Genomic DNA, 16849 nt, shown 5'->3' on the forward strand with positions numbered 1-16849 from the left:
GGCGGGGGCGGGCCGCGGCCCCCACGCCCCCCGCGCCCCGGCCCTCCGAGCCCCGGATCTCGGTGCCCGCTCGCCCGAAGACGCCGCGGGCCCAAGCGTCCGAATCCCGCCTACGGTGGCCGCCCGCCCGCGCCCGCTCCCTGACTGACCATTTTTGGTCCCGGCCACTCGGCCTCCCACGGGGTTCTTTGCACACGGGATCATTAATTACCCCGACATTTAATAACCGCTCGTTATATGCCAGACAAGCGCTGTGAGAGCGAATTCGCAGGCAACAGTCTGGAATTCCTCAAAGAGCTTGACTGACTTCTAGGTTTCAAGATAGCAGGGATAGGGGGCTTGAGAGAGCATTGAGGAGTCACTCGTTCCGCTTGAGGGATAGTCAGGTTGACCCCACCGAGACTGCCATCTGAAGTAGGCCTCATGGCCGCATTGTCCAGTTTGCGGGAGCCGCTAGCCACAAGTGGCTGCTGAATGCTCGCCGTGTGGCTAGCCCGAACAGAGATGTGTTGTAATACACACACCAGGTCTAGAAGACTGAATTAACAAAATGACAAATAGCTAATAAGCAGTATTTGGCATGTATAGGGTTAAATACGTTATTAAAACTAATTTCACCTACTTCTTTTGACTTTTTATGGTTACTGAAATTATCAAATTACATATGTGGCTTGCATCATTTTTCTATTGACAGAGCTACCTCGAATGAAGCATTAAGATGAATTTGAATGAAAAAGATGAGAAGGGACTACAACAGAATAAACCATGATACCATTAGAATCTGTTTATAATCTACAAATCACATTATTTCATTATCACAACAATTCTAAGAATGTTATAGACTAAAAAAATAAGTGACTCACTTAAGGTTATAGGTGACAATCATTCCTTTAATATATATTTATTTTTTGCTATGTGCCAGGCACTGTAACTAAATGCTGGCAGTCTGAGATCCCAAAGGAATTGTCTGTGGATTCAAGGACTCAGTCTTTGGAAACACAAGTCAACAAATATTTGCAATCAAATGTAAGAGATGCTAAAATGGAGGAATATACTCTGTGCTAGAAACAAAGAAATAAATATGTATGGGAGGGAAGTCAGAGAATGCCTCACAGAAGTCTTGAGGCAGAGGAGAGTGGAGAGGGCCCTGTAAAGAGAAAGAAGAGAATGCGCTAGGTATGTAATTGGGAAAGGGTACAGAGCGTATTCTAGAACCAGTCATAGGGTATGTGGGGGCAGTGGTACAGCCAGGATTTATATCTCAGGTTCTGGAGCTAAGTCTAGGGGTTCTTTTCATTTATGTTACCACTGTTGATAAATACAAGGTGTGTTGATCGGGGTAGGCTAACGAAAGCAGTATCTCAGTGGTTTAACACAATAAAGGCTTATGTTTCATACAAGTCAGTGTATAGTGGGTAAATTGGGACCAGGGGGTGGGCTGTCTGCTCCTTGCAATCATGGAAGGACATGGCTTCTATCTTGTGGCTCCACCATCACCGGTTGCCTTGGAATCATCCAATCTATGCGCTTCAGATAAGGGAGGCGAGCCGTGGTGGACTTGTTGGAGTTATCAGAGCCAGCCCTGGAAGTGGAGTACATCATTTCACCCCATTCCCTTAGTCTGAATTCAGGTGTGTAGTCACATTGTCCCACCTAACTGCAGGGGTGGCTTGGAAGTAAAATGCTTGTGCCTGGTAGAAAAGGAAATGGGGTTTAATGAACACTTATATTGCCTCCGCCACACAATATTAAATTGAACTTAACCAAGCACCTAAACCTGACTTTACTTAAAAGGGATATTTGGGGAGAGCTGGCACAGATAGATAGATGAGAGAGGCAGCCCAGACTCTCCTCTCTTCTTCTTTGGGAAACAAACCAGTGTAAGATTGTATCCTTTGGGATGGGGCGCCTGGGGGGCACAGCGGTTAAGCGTCTGCCTTCGGCTCAGGGTGTGATCCCGGCGTTATGGGATCGAGCCCCACATCAGGCTCCTCTGCTATGAGCCTGCTTCTTCCTCTCCCACTCCCCCTGCTTGTGTCCCTCTCTCGCTGGCTGTCTCTATCCTGTTGAATAAATAAATAAAATCTTTAAAAAAAAAAAAAAAAGATTGTATCCTTTGGGGGAAAAAAAAAACATGGGGGGGGTAAGGGGAGGCAAAATAGGCTTTGGCCTAATGGCATGATAGTGGGGCATTAATATTTAGTAAACATGTGCTTTATGTCAGAACCTTGCCTTAAACATCACAGGGAAAAAATGTACAGTACCTCTGTATTATGCTTTGATGCGCCACCTCTTTATCTATCAGTCAACAAACTGTGAAGTGTAGATATTATCTCAGCATGGTTCAAGGCCAGGAGCCCTGGCCTTAGACTTATAACCTGGTGCATCAGAGTAGTACCTTACCTTTCACAGTAATATATGGAAAGGTCCAAACTCCTATATAAGACACAAGATAGAGTGCAAGATAGAGTAATTAAATATGCAGTGAGTAGCAGGTAGATAATTCCATCTTTTAAAAACTTCCTGGTGGAAAAGTTTCAAGATCAGTTTTGATGGCAAAATGTAGAAAGAACAACCTGAATGAATCAGAAGGCAGAAATGGATAGACTGTTGAGTGCTGTGGGATGAAGAACACAGATGTGGGGGTGTCTATCTAGAGTAGAGGAGAAATGAAATGGGGAAATTGATAGAAAGATTAGAATAGTGGGTTTTTTATTTGCCATGTCAAGTAATAGGGAGTCTTTATACTTAGTGTTATAAGGAAGTGATATACCTGATGGGTCTAATTATGTCATTCTAAGGGAACTTGGTGGTCTGGGGCTGCCATATTGATAGAGTTCAGAACAACAGAATGGGATGAGTTGGGCCGATAGCCAGATTCCAGTGTATGGAATACAGAGTTCCATAGGACACAGCAGTGTTCTTTTATCTTTTTTTTTTTTTTTAAGATTGTATTTATTTATTCGACAGAGATAGAGACAGCCAGAGAGAGAGGGAACACAAGCAGGGGGAATGGGAGTGGAAGAAGCAGGCTCATAGCAGAGGAGCCTGATGTGGGGCTCGATCCCATAACGCGGGGATCACGCCCTGAGCCGAAGACAGACGCTTAACCGCTGTGCCACCCAGGTGCCCCAGCAGTGTTCTTTCTGAGGCTCAGGGAGGATTCCCAGACATTTAAGGTTTCAAGTTCTCTATAGGACCTTGGAAGACAGTAAGAGACTCAGTCTCTTGTCTGTCAGCCTTTGCTTCTTCATTTCTGAACTCCAGTTCTGCTGTGGTTTGACAAGAAAGTACAATGCAGGTATTCAACAGTTAGGATTGTGTTATAAGTTCCTTTATCAGTTGATTGTAATGAATTATCAGGTTGGCTTATAAAAGCCTGTTCAGCCATCATGAAACCATACCTTACATTGCAAAATAAAATCTAACCACCATTTATGACACTGCTTTCCTTTCATTCAAAGTTTTGAAGCTTGATATCAGAGATGAATTTTCTACCAACAGGTCAGTGGAGTTGTTTACTTCCTCTGTGTCCTACATAGGAAAAGAAGAAAGGGAAGAGAAAGGTTGAGGGAAGTTTCAGATTAGGACTCCTATGGAGAGAAAGGGTAAGGGCCCACAGTCAGTGATTAATAATTATAACTAACATTTGGACAGCACTTTACAATTTACAAATTGCTTCTTGTATATGTGATCTTCACAACTCACAGAGATAAATTATCTTTATTCCTAGTTTATGGTTAAGGAAATAGACATTTAAATTATAGAATCTCCTCTTTCTATAATCTTGGGCAGATTTATATATATAAACCTGTTTCCTAATCAATAAAATGAAAGCCATTATACCTACTTGGTGGGGTTGTTGTGAAGGATGGGATGATGTAGGTAAACAATTTAATGCATAGTAAGAATCCAATAAACTATAAGACCAAAGAATTGAAGCTGCATAATGAGTGAAAAGAGGACATTGGTAGGGTGATGGACAATGCAAAGATAGGACGAAAGATCAATTTTATTCCAGGGTTTTAATGAGGTAGACAAATTGGTTGGAACGGAATGAGCTGAAGGTGTAGGCACCCACAGAGTGGGGTGCTTGAATTGGAGATAGGGAGGGGTTGCAGTTGTTGGTAATAACTAGGTATAGGGTATGACTGTGAGAATGAGTGGCCTAGATGGTGGACAAGGTCATTTCAGGTAAGAGAAAGTTAAGGATCTAAGAAGCTAGGGTGTCAGCAGGATTAGTATTCAAAGTATTTAACTACCAGTACTAGCATGGACATGGATCCATCAAAATGGGTGTAGCCTGTAGTGCTGGTCCTGGAGGCACCAGTGACTATGAAAATATTTCAGTATTCATAATCACACTTGTGCAGTCTAACCCAGGGCATAAGATGGAATTGTCCACATGGTTATTGAAGTCACCAGGAATGATAATGGGGTTATGGAATGTGGTCTAGCAAGCTAGTGGAGGGAGTCTTTAATGAAAGAAGGAGAATGACCAGGATATGTTAGGTGATAATAAGAAGGAAGGAAGGGTTCTGTGTAGAATGCTTTAATGGCAAGTGTTTCAAAGGCATAGGACATTATTTATGGAGGAAGGAGGGAAATGGTACTTGAGGCAGGAATGAAGAGCAAAGAGAACACTTTATTTCTAGCCCTAGATAGGGTAAAGCCATCATTTATATAGTTAAAACAAAACTTTCATGAAACAATACTCACCTTAACTACATGCAGTATATGCTGTTGATTTCTGTTCTATTACCTTATTTAATAAGCTTTCTATTTATTATGCACTAAATTGATTTTACAACCCACTAATGGGTTGTAGCTTATCATTTGAAAAGTATTGGTATGTAAGTTGTAGGAGCAAAAATAACCACCTCTTGAAACGACTGCATGGGAAGCATGCTTTGCTAAGGGACAGCCAGGTTTTGACTAGATAAAGGAGGAGAAAGAAACATCTATCAAGAAAGTTGAAGGATATAGGGGTATCTAAGTCTGTTCAGGTTGCTGTAACAAAATACTGTAGACTACACGGCTTACAAACAATGAACAATTATTTCTCACAGTCCTGGAGACTGAGAAGTCTAAGATCAGGGTGCTGACAGTGTCTGGTGAGAACCTGCTTTCAGGTGTCTTCTCACTGTGTTTTCACATGGTGGAAGGGGTGAGGGAGTTCTCTGAGGTCTCTTTTATAAGGGCACTAATCCCATTCATGAGCTCTCTGTCCTCATGACCTAATCACCTCCTGAAGGTCCCACCTCCAAACATCATCACATTGGAAAATAGGTTTCAACATATGAATTTTGGGGAGACACAAACATTCAGTCTATAAAAAGGGGGTTTTGTTGATGACAGACCCTGAATCCCAAAGGTCACAGTGGAAGGATTTAGAGGTTGTTTGGGAAGTTGGAGGTCTGATTCAAATTAGGCAATGTAGAGGGCTGTCATAGGGTAAGAATCTCTATTTTGAGGGATGATCTGGAGGCTAAGGATTCTTGTGGTGAGTGTTGTAAGCAGAGATATAGGACATGATGGGATTAATTCTCTCAGGGGGAGGTGGATAATCAGTTCTAATTATAGCCCCCTCCTTGGGACTGGTCTCTTAGTTTGTCAGTGGTGGGGTGAGGTATAAGGGTTAGTTGGGGTTGAGTAGTTGAGGTGTGTATGGTAGAATGAAGGCCTCACAGAAGTGTGCTGAGCTCTGTGGACCCTTTTTCAGTTCTAATGTGGATAAAGTTAAGGCTAGAGGGACTATCTTTCCAGAAGTGCCAGGGCTCTGAGGGTCCCGTAAAGCAGGCTTGGCAATGAGAGGTAGTGGTTTCAAGGCTTAAGGAGTTCTGCGGCTTACACTTAAATCCTGCTGTCCTCGATATTGAGGGTGAGGGAAGGAGTGGCCTTACAAGAAGGTAATAGTTTCATGTGTACTCTTTAAGTAGGAAAATTTTAATTAAGACAGTGCTAAATTAAATAGTGGGCACAAAGATATGCTAGAAATAGCGCTAAACTAAGAACCAAAAAATTTGTTTTTTAATTCTGGCTGTGTCTCTGGGTGATAGATCAGAGCCTTCACCTCATCTATCAAATTAGTATAATGTTGTTCTTCTTTTCCTTAAAAGCTGTTCTGAGGAATAAATTAAGTAAAAATATAGGCATATGGTGTAAAATTTATAAAGCACTATTCAAAGGCAAGATGTTGGCAATGGGCATTACTTGGCAGAAACAAATTGTAGTCAGTGCAAATAGTGGACCAAGTGCAAGCAGCTGTCAGTTAGTGACAGCTGGTGTTGCAATCAGGGTAAGACTAGATGTTTTATAAGATTTAAAGAGGTTTTTGATGGTGAGACACAACTCAGACAAATAGATAAAAGGCAGAACTCTTTGTTACCTATAGCTCCAAAGAGAGAAGTCTATTGCGCAGGGCCGTATAGCTGGTTACACCGAGGACAGGGTTAACAGTAGGCTGGAACTGTAGGAGGTGCTTATGTATGGCAAACAGGATAGAGTTAGTTAGGTTTCCCAGGCTTCCTGGGGATTGGGTATTTTGAATAATTCAATGGGCCTAAGAATGTAGGAGCTGTTTCTGAGTGTAGGTATCTGGGGGCCTCTGGCAGTTGGATATGTGTGTATTGTAACCTAGGAGTGTTAGAGCTTGAGAAGAGAAGTAGCTAGGGTGGGGGTTTGATAAGCTGCCAGTGAAGGGGAACTGAGAGTTTTAGCCATGACATCAAGACTGGGTCAAAACAGCACTTGCGAAATATCATATTACATGGGGACAGCTTTGGAGTTGCGTAATCTCAAATTGCCATTTTTTTTTTAATGATACAAAAACTCAAAGCAGACTTTTCATTGATACAGTATAGTTTCTTAATTTAGCTATCTGTTTATTTACAACACATTTTATTTATAAGTTACTGAAAATCTAATCTTTAATTCTATTATCTCTGGCTCTTAATTTATATTTTAAGTAGGCCAGATTGTTGAATCATTTTAGAGAAATACCTGGCATCATCTAATACCCAGTGGCAGAAAGAGTTAGACTGGGTTAAAAGTTCTTTTTAGATTGTAAATGCCTATAACATATAATGGCTGGAATAATTCAGGCTCAATGTTGTTTTCCATCAGGTTAAATTTATTTTCCTATTATATGACTATGGTAGAAAGAATATTAAGATGTCCCCTAACATTCTGGCCCCCTGATGTACATGTCCTGTATAGTCCCCTCCTCTTGAATATAGGTAGAACGTGTGAATATGGTGGGATTTAATTTCCATGACTAGCTACAGATCAGCTGGCTTTGAGTTAATCAAAAGGGAAATAATCCTGAGTAGCCCTGACCTAAGGAGTGAGCCCATAGAAGTGGGCACTTCCTAAAGTCAGATTAGAAGCCATGCTGTGAGGGGGCCATGTGGCTAGAAACTGAAGGCAGCTCATAGGAGCTGAGAGCCGTCCCTGGCTGTCAGCTAGTAAGGAAGTGAGAACGTCAGTCCTACAGCCACAAGAGATTGGATTCTGCTGACATCCATGTGATCTTGGAAGAAGACCACGAGTCTCAGATGAGATCATAGTACAGCTTTCACTTTGATTTTAGCCTGATGAGACCCTGAGCAGAGTACCAAACTGACCCATGCCTGGACTTCTGACCCACAGAAACTATGAGATAATAAATTTGTGTTTTTTAGCTACTAAATTGCAGTAATTTGTTATGCAACAATAGAAAATGAGAATACTATGTGTCTCACTTCTTATTTTTATGATTGTGCATGCATAGGCGCTACATTAAGTTTTTTCTTGTACATAGAAATTAGTTGTTTACACACTTTTTTTTGTCTTTTTGAACAATGTTACTATGAACACCTTGTAAATTACTTCTGGTGCATTTGTTTAAGAGTTTCTGTAGGATTAGAATTGTTGAACCATAGAATATGTGAATGTTCACCTTTATAAGATAATGCCAAAGGCAAAAGTTGTTGCAAAAACTGTTTTTTTTTTAGAAAAACAATAAAGTTCATAACCCTTCACTAGTCTAAAAGAAAAACTGAAAAGACCAGTTATCAACATCAGGAATAAAAGAATGCCTCACTACAGATTCTTCATAGACTCAAAAGCTAATAAGAGATTGTTATGAACAATTTTATGCCAATGAATTTGACAATTAGATGAACTGGACAAATTCTTTGGAAAATAGAAATTATCAAATTATAGGAAAGTATAGAAAACCTAAATAACACTATATCAACTAAAGAAATTAGATTTGTAATCATAAATCAGAAGGAACCTCAAGGTCCAGATGGTTTTACTGGTGAATCTGATCAAACTTAAACAAAAGGATGCTAATCCTACAAAAAAAACCTTTCAGAAAAGAGAGAGGGGGACACTTCTTCACTCATTTAAAGAGGCTGTAATTATTCTAATACTAAAACCAGACCAAGACATTATACTTCTAAACTTATTATGAGACAAATATAACCTTGATGTCAAAACTGATAAGAATATTATGAGAAAAAAAAGTTACAGACCCTCATGGACATAGATGCAAAAACCCTTAACTAATTTTTACCAAATTGATTATAGCAATATATAAGCAATGACCAAGTGGGATTTATTCCAGGAATGCATGCTTGTTCTAGAATTTGAAAATCAATATACCACATAGAACAACATAGGAAATGTTTATGGTTTCAACTGATATCAAAAAAACAACTCGCGAGATGCAACACCCCTTCACAAACTAGGAACAAAAAGCTTATCTCTGAAAAGCCTATAGCAAACATAATAGTTAATGTGAAAGACTGAATGCTTTTGTCCTAAGATAGGAAACAAAACAAGGATGTCTGCTCTCACTGCTTCTTTTCATCATTGTACTGGAAGCACTAATCAGTGCAAAAAAGGGGCAAAAATAAAAAATAAAATGCACATAGTTAGAAAAGTAACATTGTCATATACAAAGAAAATTTTGAGGAATCTACAAAGAAATTACTAGACTACAGTAAGTGAATTCAAGAAGGTCACATGATACAAGGTCAATACAGAAATTAATTATATTTTCACATACAGGCAACAAACAATTGGAAAATAAAAGTAAAAAAAATTCAATTCATGATTTAAAATATGGTATACTCAGGGATAAGTTTAACAAAAGATGTGTAAGACTTGTACACTGAAAACTAGAAAACATTGCAGAGATAAATTGAAGAAGTTTAAATACATGGAGAGATATACCATTTTGATGGGTTGGAAGACTCACTATTATTAAGATGTCAGTTATCTCCAAATTGTTCCTTAGTGTCTTCAGAAGAAAACATAAGAGGATGGCTTGACAACACTGAGAACATCTTGGTGAAACGGTACAAATGCTAATTTTATTAAACCTTGATACTCATATACCTTTTTACTGTTCTGGGTAACAAAATGGGAAGTATGTATGAGTCACTTGTGCTACAAACCAGACCATGATGGTGGTCTCAAGAAAAAGCATCTGTTCAATTATTTTAGTTGTGAACTGAAGTAATTACTTTTCTAGAAACACAGAACAGCAGTTTTACTTGAAAGAATGCTTGGCAAACTGCAGCTATTGAAACCTATTCGGCAGACTTTTTCTTGAAACCAACTTAAATCAGCATAACAGAGAAAAAAACTGACATTATTTGTTGCCAGTGATAAAATTATGATTGATATTTGTGATGGTATTAATGGATGTGATTTTTTAATATTATGTAATTAACTGTGTTAATATTTGGAACATCTGTATAATGTATAATAAATGTGTCAATATTTGGAACATCAGTGAACCAGTAGTTTTCAAATGACTAATGCATGGTATTTAAAAAAATAATGCCTGGATGAAAAGTTCCACTCAAGGTGCAATATAGACCAATGGATTTTAACAGAGTATGAAAAATTCATTGATATTGTTTCAGATCTGAAAATGCTCCTCCCTTTCCAATAATGTCTCTGTTTGAGGCAGGATATTCTTCATATACTTCAGTAAAAACAGATTCAGCTATCTTCATTAAGTCAGACATTAAAAAGATTTGCAAAAAATGTATAACAATGCTACTCTTCTCATTTTTTGTTTCAGAAAATATAATTATTTTAATAAAAATGCTACTTATGTTAGCATATAATGGATTGTTATTTTTAGATGAATTGATAAGCTTTTTTAAATTCTCATTTTTATTTTATTTATTTATTTATTTTTGAGAGAGAGAGCACACAAGTGGAGTTGGGGGGGGGAAGACTCCCACTGAGCAGGCAGCCTGACACAGGGCTCGATCCCAGGACCCTGAGATCATGACCTGAGCCAAAGGCTGACGCCTAACCGACTGAGCCACCTAGGTGCTCCTAAATTCTCAATTTTAATTTATAAAACAATAAATATCCATAGGTATAACCCACATTAAAAAGTTCTTTGGAGTCTTCAATAATTTTTTTAAATATTTTTTATTATATTATGTTAGTCACCATACAGTACATCCCTGGTTTTTGATGTAAAGTTCAATGATTCATTAGTTGCGTATAACACCCAGTGTACCATGCAATACATGCCCTCCCTACCGCCCATCACCAATAATTTTTAAGAATATAAAAGGGGTCCTGATACCAAATAACTTGAGAACTGCTGCAGTAGGACACTGACAAACTGTTGTCACTCAGCTGCCATGATAAATGAGATTTCAAAAGGCCATTCTACCATTTTATAATGGCATCTTCAGGATGATGGGGAATATGGTAAAAGCAATAAATCCCACCATTGCTCATAAATTTTTGCTATAAAATGAACTCTCTGGTTAGAAGCAAGACTGTGTAGACTATAATGACAGTCAATATGGCAATCCTGCAGCCCATGGATGATGGTTTTGGAATCCCACCATCTGGAGGACTTTCCTCTGAGCAGATACAACTTAACTCTTTGCAATATCTTGTCCATTTTTTTCATGTATTACAAACCTGATACTTTTATTGCTAAGGTCACTCTATTTTTCTTCATCTGTGTATAACCTCTACTTTAATTTACTTTTCCAGACATTTCTTTTGTTTTTCTTTTAAAGATTTATTTATTTATTTATTTGACAGAGAGAGAGACAGCCAGCGAGAGAGGGAACACAAGCAGGGGGAGTAGGAGAGGAAGAAGCAGGCGCCTAGCAGAGGAGCCTGATGTGGGGCTCGATCCCAGAACGCCGGGATCACGCTCTGAGCCGAAGGCAGATGCTTAAGGACTGCACCACCCAGACGCCCCTTTTCCAGACATTTCTTAAGAGTATTATAAAAGAAGGGGCACCTGGGTGGCTCAGTCGTTAAGCATCTGCCTTCGGCTCAGGGCGTGATCCCGGCGTTCTGGGATCGAGCCCCACATCAGGCTCCTCTGCTAGGCGCCTGCTTCTTCCTCTCCTACTCCCCCTGCTTGTGTTCCCTCTCTCGCTGGCTGTCTCTCTCTCTGTCAAATAAATAAATAAAATCTTTAAAAGAGTATTATAAAAGAAAAATGAATTCTCATCATATTGCAGTGACAATATGAAAAATCATATTGATCATCATAGACTGAAGCATAGTCATTTGGTTTTCAACTAATTTGGCAAACTTTACAGGAAAAAAAAAAAAGGAAAGATGGTGTTATGGGTGGAATTGTGGCTCTCAAAGAAGGTATGTTGAAGTCTTAACATCCTGTACCTCAGAATATGATCTTATTTGGAAATAAGATCTTTGCAGAGGTAATTGAGTTAAAATGAGGTCATTAGGGTGGCCCTAATCCAATATCCTTATAAAAAGAACTCTCTGTTTGGATGCAGAGCCAGACACATATAGAAGGAAGATGACATGAAGACACAGGGGGAATGTCATGTGAAGACAGAAAATTGGAGTGATGCAACTGGAGGATAGGATCTAAGGAATGCCTGAGGCCACCAAAGATGGGAGGAGATCTGGAACAGTTGTCTCTTAGAGCATTCAGAAGGAACCAACTTTGTGGACACCAGACTAACAACTTCAAGAACTGTGAGACGATGACTTTTTGTTTTTTTAAGTCACCCAGTTTGTGGTACTTTGTTATGGTAGCCCTAGAAAACTAATGCAGATGGCAAAATATTTACAGGAGTAACTGTCTTAATCAACCTTTTATCCCAAACCAAGCACTGAGTATTGAATACTCGATACATCAGGCCCACTGAATGTTGAATGAAGATCCTTGAAAGTGGAAATCTTCCTAAGACATCTGTCAGTCATCTTGTTTCTTATTCCCTATTCTAGGTCTAATACATTAGTTATTGAATGCTGGCTGAATAAAATAAATACCTATAATTGGAATGAAAAGCAAGTATAAAATATGAATTTCAAATATATTTTACCATATTGTTATATAATACTATTTTACAATATTTATTTTCTTTAAATATGGGAAATATAACAACTATTTCTCTGGGAGTAGTTCTTTCCTCCCTTCCTTCCTCCCTTCCTTCCTTTGTTCCTTCCTTCCTTTCTCCCTCCCTCCCTCCACTCTCTAGAGCCCCCTTCCTTCCATCCTTCTACCCTTTCTTTCCTTCCTCCCTCCCTTCCTTCCTTCCTTCCTTCCTTCCTTCCTTCCTTCCCTTTCTTGTTTTCAACTACCTCCAAATTTTATTATGATATCACCAAAATAACAATGAGGTATTTTTAAAATAAAAAGATTACCCAGAATTCTATCTAAGCAATAGGTATTTTGGGGTGATCAGGGTCTTGGAAATGAAAATGTGGTATAAGGATATCAGGTATCAGGATAAACACAGGTATTGAGATCCAAATACCTGTCCCAGTTTTGCTCTGTAGGAATAAGCTATTAAATAACCCCTCTGAGCCTCAGTTTTCTCATCTGTAAAATTTTAGCTGTTTAACATAGAACTGTTGTGACAATGAAAGCAAAAATAGAATTATGTTCTATTAATTTTACAAATAAGAATATTGGATCACACAGGTTCAATAACTTGCACAAAGTCACCATCTAGTTAACTCAATGAATCCAAGGCCCAAATTCTATTAGAACCGAAACCCTCTAATTTCACTTCTCAATGGTATATTTTAGATTTTAGGTGATTATGTACCAAAATTTGTATCCGGGGTGACCCAACCTGCATAGTCTGCCTATGTCTAGCTGTCCCAGAAAAGCAGTCACAGAACTGCATAGGGGCTGGGAGTTTATGGTAAAGCACAGCCAAAAGCTGGCTTCCAGGTTAGCTGCCTTCAGCAGGTGTCTCTGCCGCTATGCTAATTAACAGGTCTGCTCAATGCTGCCAACTCTTTCTTTTGACCCCTGAGAGGCAGTGCCACTTCTCCCAAATGCACTCTAAGAAAGGGAACTGTTTCTCTTGCTGTGACCCAGGAGATCCTCAGATCATGCAGTCTGCTCCTGGGCCTCTGCCCTCCTTCCTCACAGGAGCACCCCTAAGCCCGCCAGGCATGACCCTGGTGATGGCATGGATTTCTAAAACTTCAGACTCTGAGCTCTGCTGATTGTTAAAATTTGTGATAAACAGCTCCCCTCTTTTTCCCAGTCAATGGTTTTGGGGAAGAGTTTTTCTTGTGCAATCCCCTGCATACAGCTTTCTTTCTTTATCTCTCTCTCTCTCCTCTTTCTGTGATCAGGGTTCCCTCCCCTCTGCAATAGAACATAATTCTCTCCCAAATCAACTCTCTATAGCTCCCACCTTCCACAATGTGGCTATTTTCCACCCTCTAGATGTTCAGGTTGTTCTCTCAGTCCTCAGATGGATTTCTTGGGTGTTCAGAATGATTTGATATTTATCTAGCTATGTTCAAGGGATGAGGCAAACATAGGGTCCCAATATTACTCCACCATCTTAACTTCCCTCCTGGTTTCACCATTTATATATGCATCTCTAACTAATATAGTGCTGTTTGCCTTTACTTGACCTTTATGTGAACAGAATAATTTATTACATATCATTTTGTTCACTATTATATTTGAAATTCATTCACGCTATTTCATATGACTATAGTTTGTTCATTTTCATTGATTATATTCACTTCCCAGTATGTATATATCATATTTTATCTTTCTATTTCTATTGTAGATGGCCATGTGAGTTATTTCCTGATTTTGGTTATTACAGTGCTACCATGAATATTCTTGTACATTTATTTTGGTGCAGTGAGTATGGATTTTTCTAGGATAAATACCTAGTATAGAATTCTGGACTGAAGTAACTTTACCACATAATGGGTAGCTAAAACTTTTTCCAAAATGAGAGTCCTCATTGTTCCACATTATTGCCAAAGCTTCATTTTATTGGGCTTCTTAACTTTTGCCGTTCTGATACCTGTTTATCATGGCACTTTTCATTGTGGTTTTAATTTGTATGATTACTATTAAGGCTGAGGAACTTAGAGATTTGGATTTCCTCTTCTGTCAAGTTCCTGTTCTATTCTTTTGCTCATTTTCCGGTCAGAATATTTTTTTCTTTTTATAATGTAGGATACTAGGATTTTGCTGTTCATGTGTATGGCAAATATTTTTCCTACTTTGTGGCTTGTCTTTTCATTCTTATGAGATTTTTGATAAAGTTTATAATTTTAATAAAATTGTGTATATATATTACATATATACATATAATTGTATTTATCAATTTTTTGTAGTTACTGCTTTTCATATCTTGTTTTAAAATATCCTTCTTTACCATCAATACATTGTCCTATATGATTTTATAAAAGATTTATAGTTTCCTCTTTCATACTTAGTACTTCAGTCTAATGGGAATCGACATTTGCATATGGTGGATGAGGATAAAATTTCATTAATTTTCTACAGGGATAGCTAATCATCAGTCTGCACTGACTGAAAAGTCCACCCTGAACAAATTGATATGTCTTGCCATCTCAGTATTTGGGGCCCATTTCTGAGTTCACTTTCCTTTTCCTTTGCTGTATTTGTCTGTCTCTGTGCTAGTAATAGAAAATCTTAATTAAATAGTTTTATAATAAATCTTGATATCTAGTAGAACAAGATCATCTACCTTGTTCTTCTTAGCTTCAAGAGTAGCTTGGCATTTTTTGGATGGCTTTACTTCTTGATAAATTTTAGAATTGACTTTTTAAATTTATAAAAAGGGTACCTTGTCTGGAATACTATTCCAGATTTTTGACTGACATTATTCTGAATATATAAATCAATTTGGAACAATTGACATCTTAAAATACCAAGTCTACCAATTCATAAGCATAGTGTATTAGTCTCCATTTATTTAGGTCATCTTTAACATTTCTCAGTAAGCTGCTGTTACATATTTATGTTTATTAAGTAGATCCAAAGGGTACCTTGTTGATCTTTTAATTTTGCTTCTAGAATGATTCATATCTATCCCCTACTCCACATACTGGCATACCATATGTATTTGGATCAAATTCACATACTATATTTTTATATTTTTATTTTTCAAAATTGTTAGTTCACATATAGTGTATTAGTTTTAGTGGTAGAATTTAGTCATTCATCATTTGCATATAATACCCAGAGCTCATTACATCAAGTGCCCTCCTTAATGTCCATCACCCAATTACCCCATCCCCCCACGCACCTCCCATGCAGCAACCTTCAGTTTGTTCCCTATATTTAATAGTCTCTTATGGTTTGCCTCTGTCTCTGTCTTTATCTTATTTTTCTTTCCCTTCCCCTATGTTCATCTGTTTTCTTTCTTAAATTCTACATAAGAGTGAAATCATATGGTATTTGTCTTTCTCTGACTGGCTTATTTCGCTTAGCATAATACACTCTAATTCCAGCCACATCATTGCAATTGACAAGACTTCATTCTTTCTGATGGCTGAGTAATATTCCATTATATACACATACCACATCTTCTTTATTTATTCATCAGTTGATGGACATTTGGGCTCTTTCCATGTTGTGGCTATTGTGGATAGTGCTGCTATAAGCAATTGCACTGCTAGGTATTTATCCAAAGGATACAAAAATAGTGATTCACAGGAGCACATGCACATACTATATTTTTAGATCTAAGCCCCCAGGCAGGAGAGTTTAGGGAAAATAAAATAGCCACAATGTACTGATTTTCAATCTTACAATCTATTAATTTTTCTTTTTCACTTTTCCTTGTTGTATTGGTGATACTTTTCCAGAAAACAGAATGAATAGAATAGAATAAAATGAATAGACTAGAAGAGAATAGAATAGAATTAGAGATTTATCATGACAGAATATCTGGCATGGTTATGGAGGCTGAAAAAAATCCCGCGATCTGTTGTCTGCAAGCTGGAGGCCCAGAAAAGCCAGTGATGTAATCTCAGTCCAAACCCAGAAGCCAAAGAACCAGGGGAGCCAGTGGTGTAAGCTCCAATCTGAGCCTGAGGGCCCAAGAACAGGAGCATCAATGTCTGAGGGCAGAAGATGGATGTTCCATTTCAAGCAGAGAATGCAAATTCACCCTGCCAAAGCATTTCTGTTGTATTTGGGCCCTCAACAGACCGGATGATACCCACCCACGTTGGTGAGGGCAATCTTCTTTACTCACGTCATTGATTCAAATTCTTCTGGAAATACCCTCAAAGACACATCCAGAAATAATCAATTTGGCCAGAGACCCTGCTCTGCTCCAAATACGCTTCACCTGCTATTCTCTCAGATGAAGCTCTCTCAGATTATTTTGCAAAGGGCTGCTAGATAGGAGCCTATACATCAAACTCTTTCCCCCTAGCTTCCATTTTTGTGATAGTTTATTTGCTTTGAAGTCCAAATACTTGAATTTAATTGAAATGTAATTTCTCCAAGTGCTCTAGGCCTATAAAATTTTTTTCTTCTTTAGAGATCATTTTGTTCTATTTCCAGAGCAGCTTCATACAGCTT

Source organism: Ursus maritimus, unplaced genomic scaffold (genome assembly GCF_017311325.1).
Source record: "Ursus maritimus isolate PB19 unplaced genomic scaffold, ASM1731132v1 scaffold_26, whole genome shotgun sequence".
Classification (NCBI taxonomy): Eukaryota; Metazoa; Chordata; class Mammalia; order Carnivora; family Ursidae; genus Ursus; species Ursus maritimus.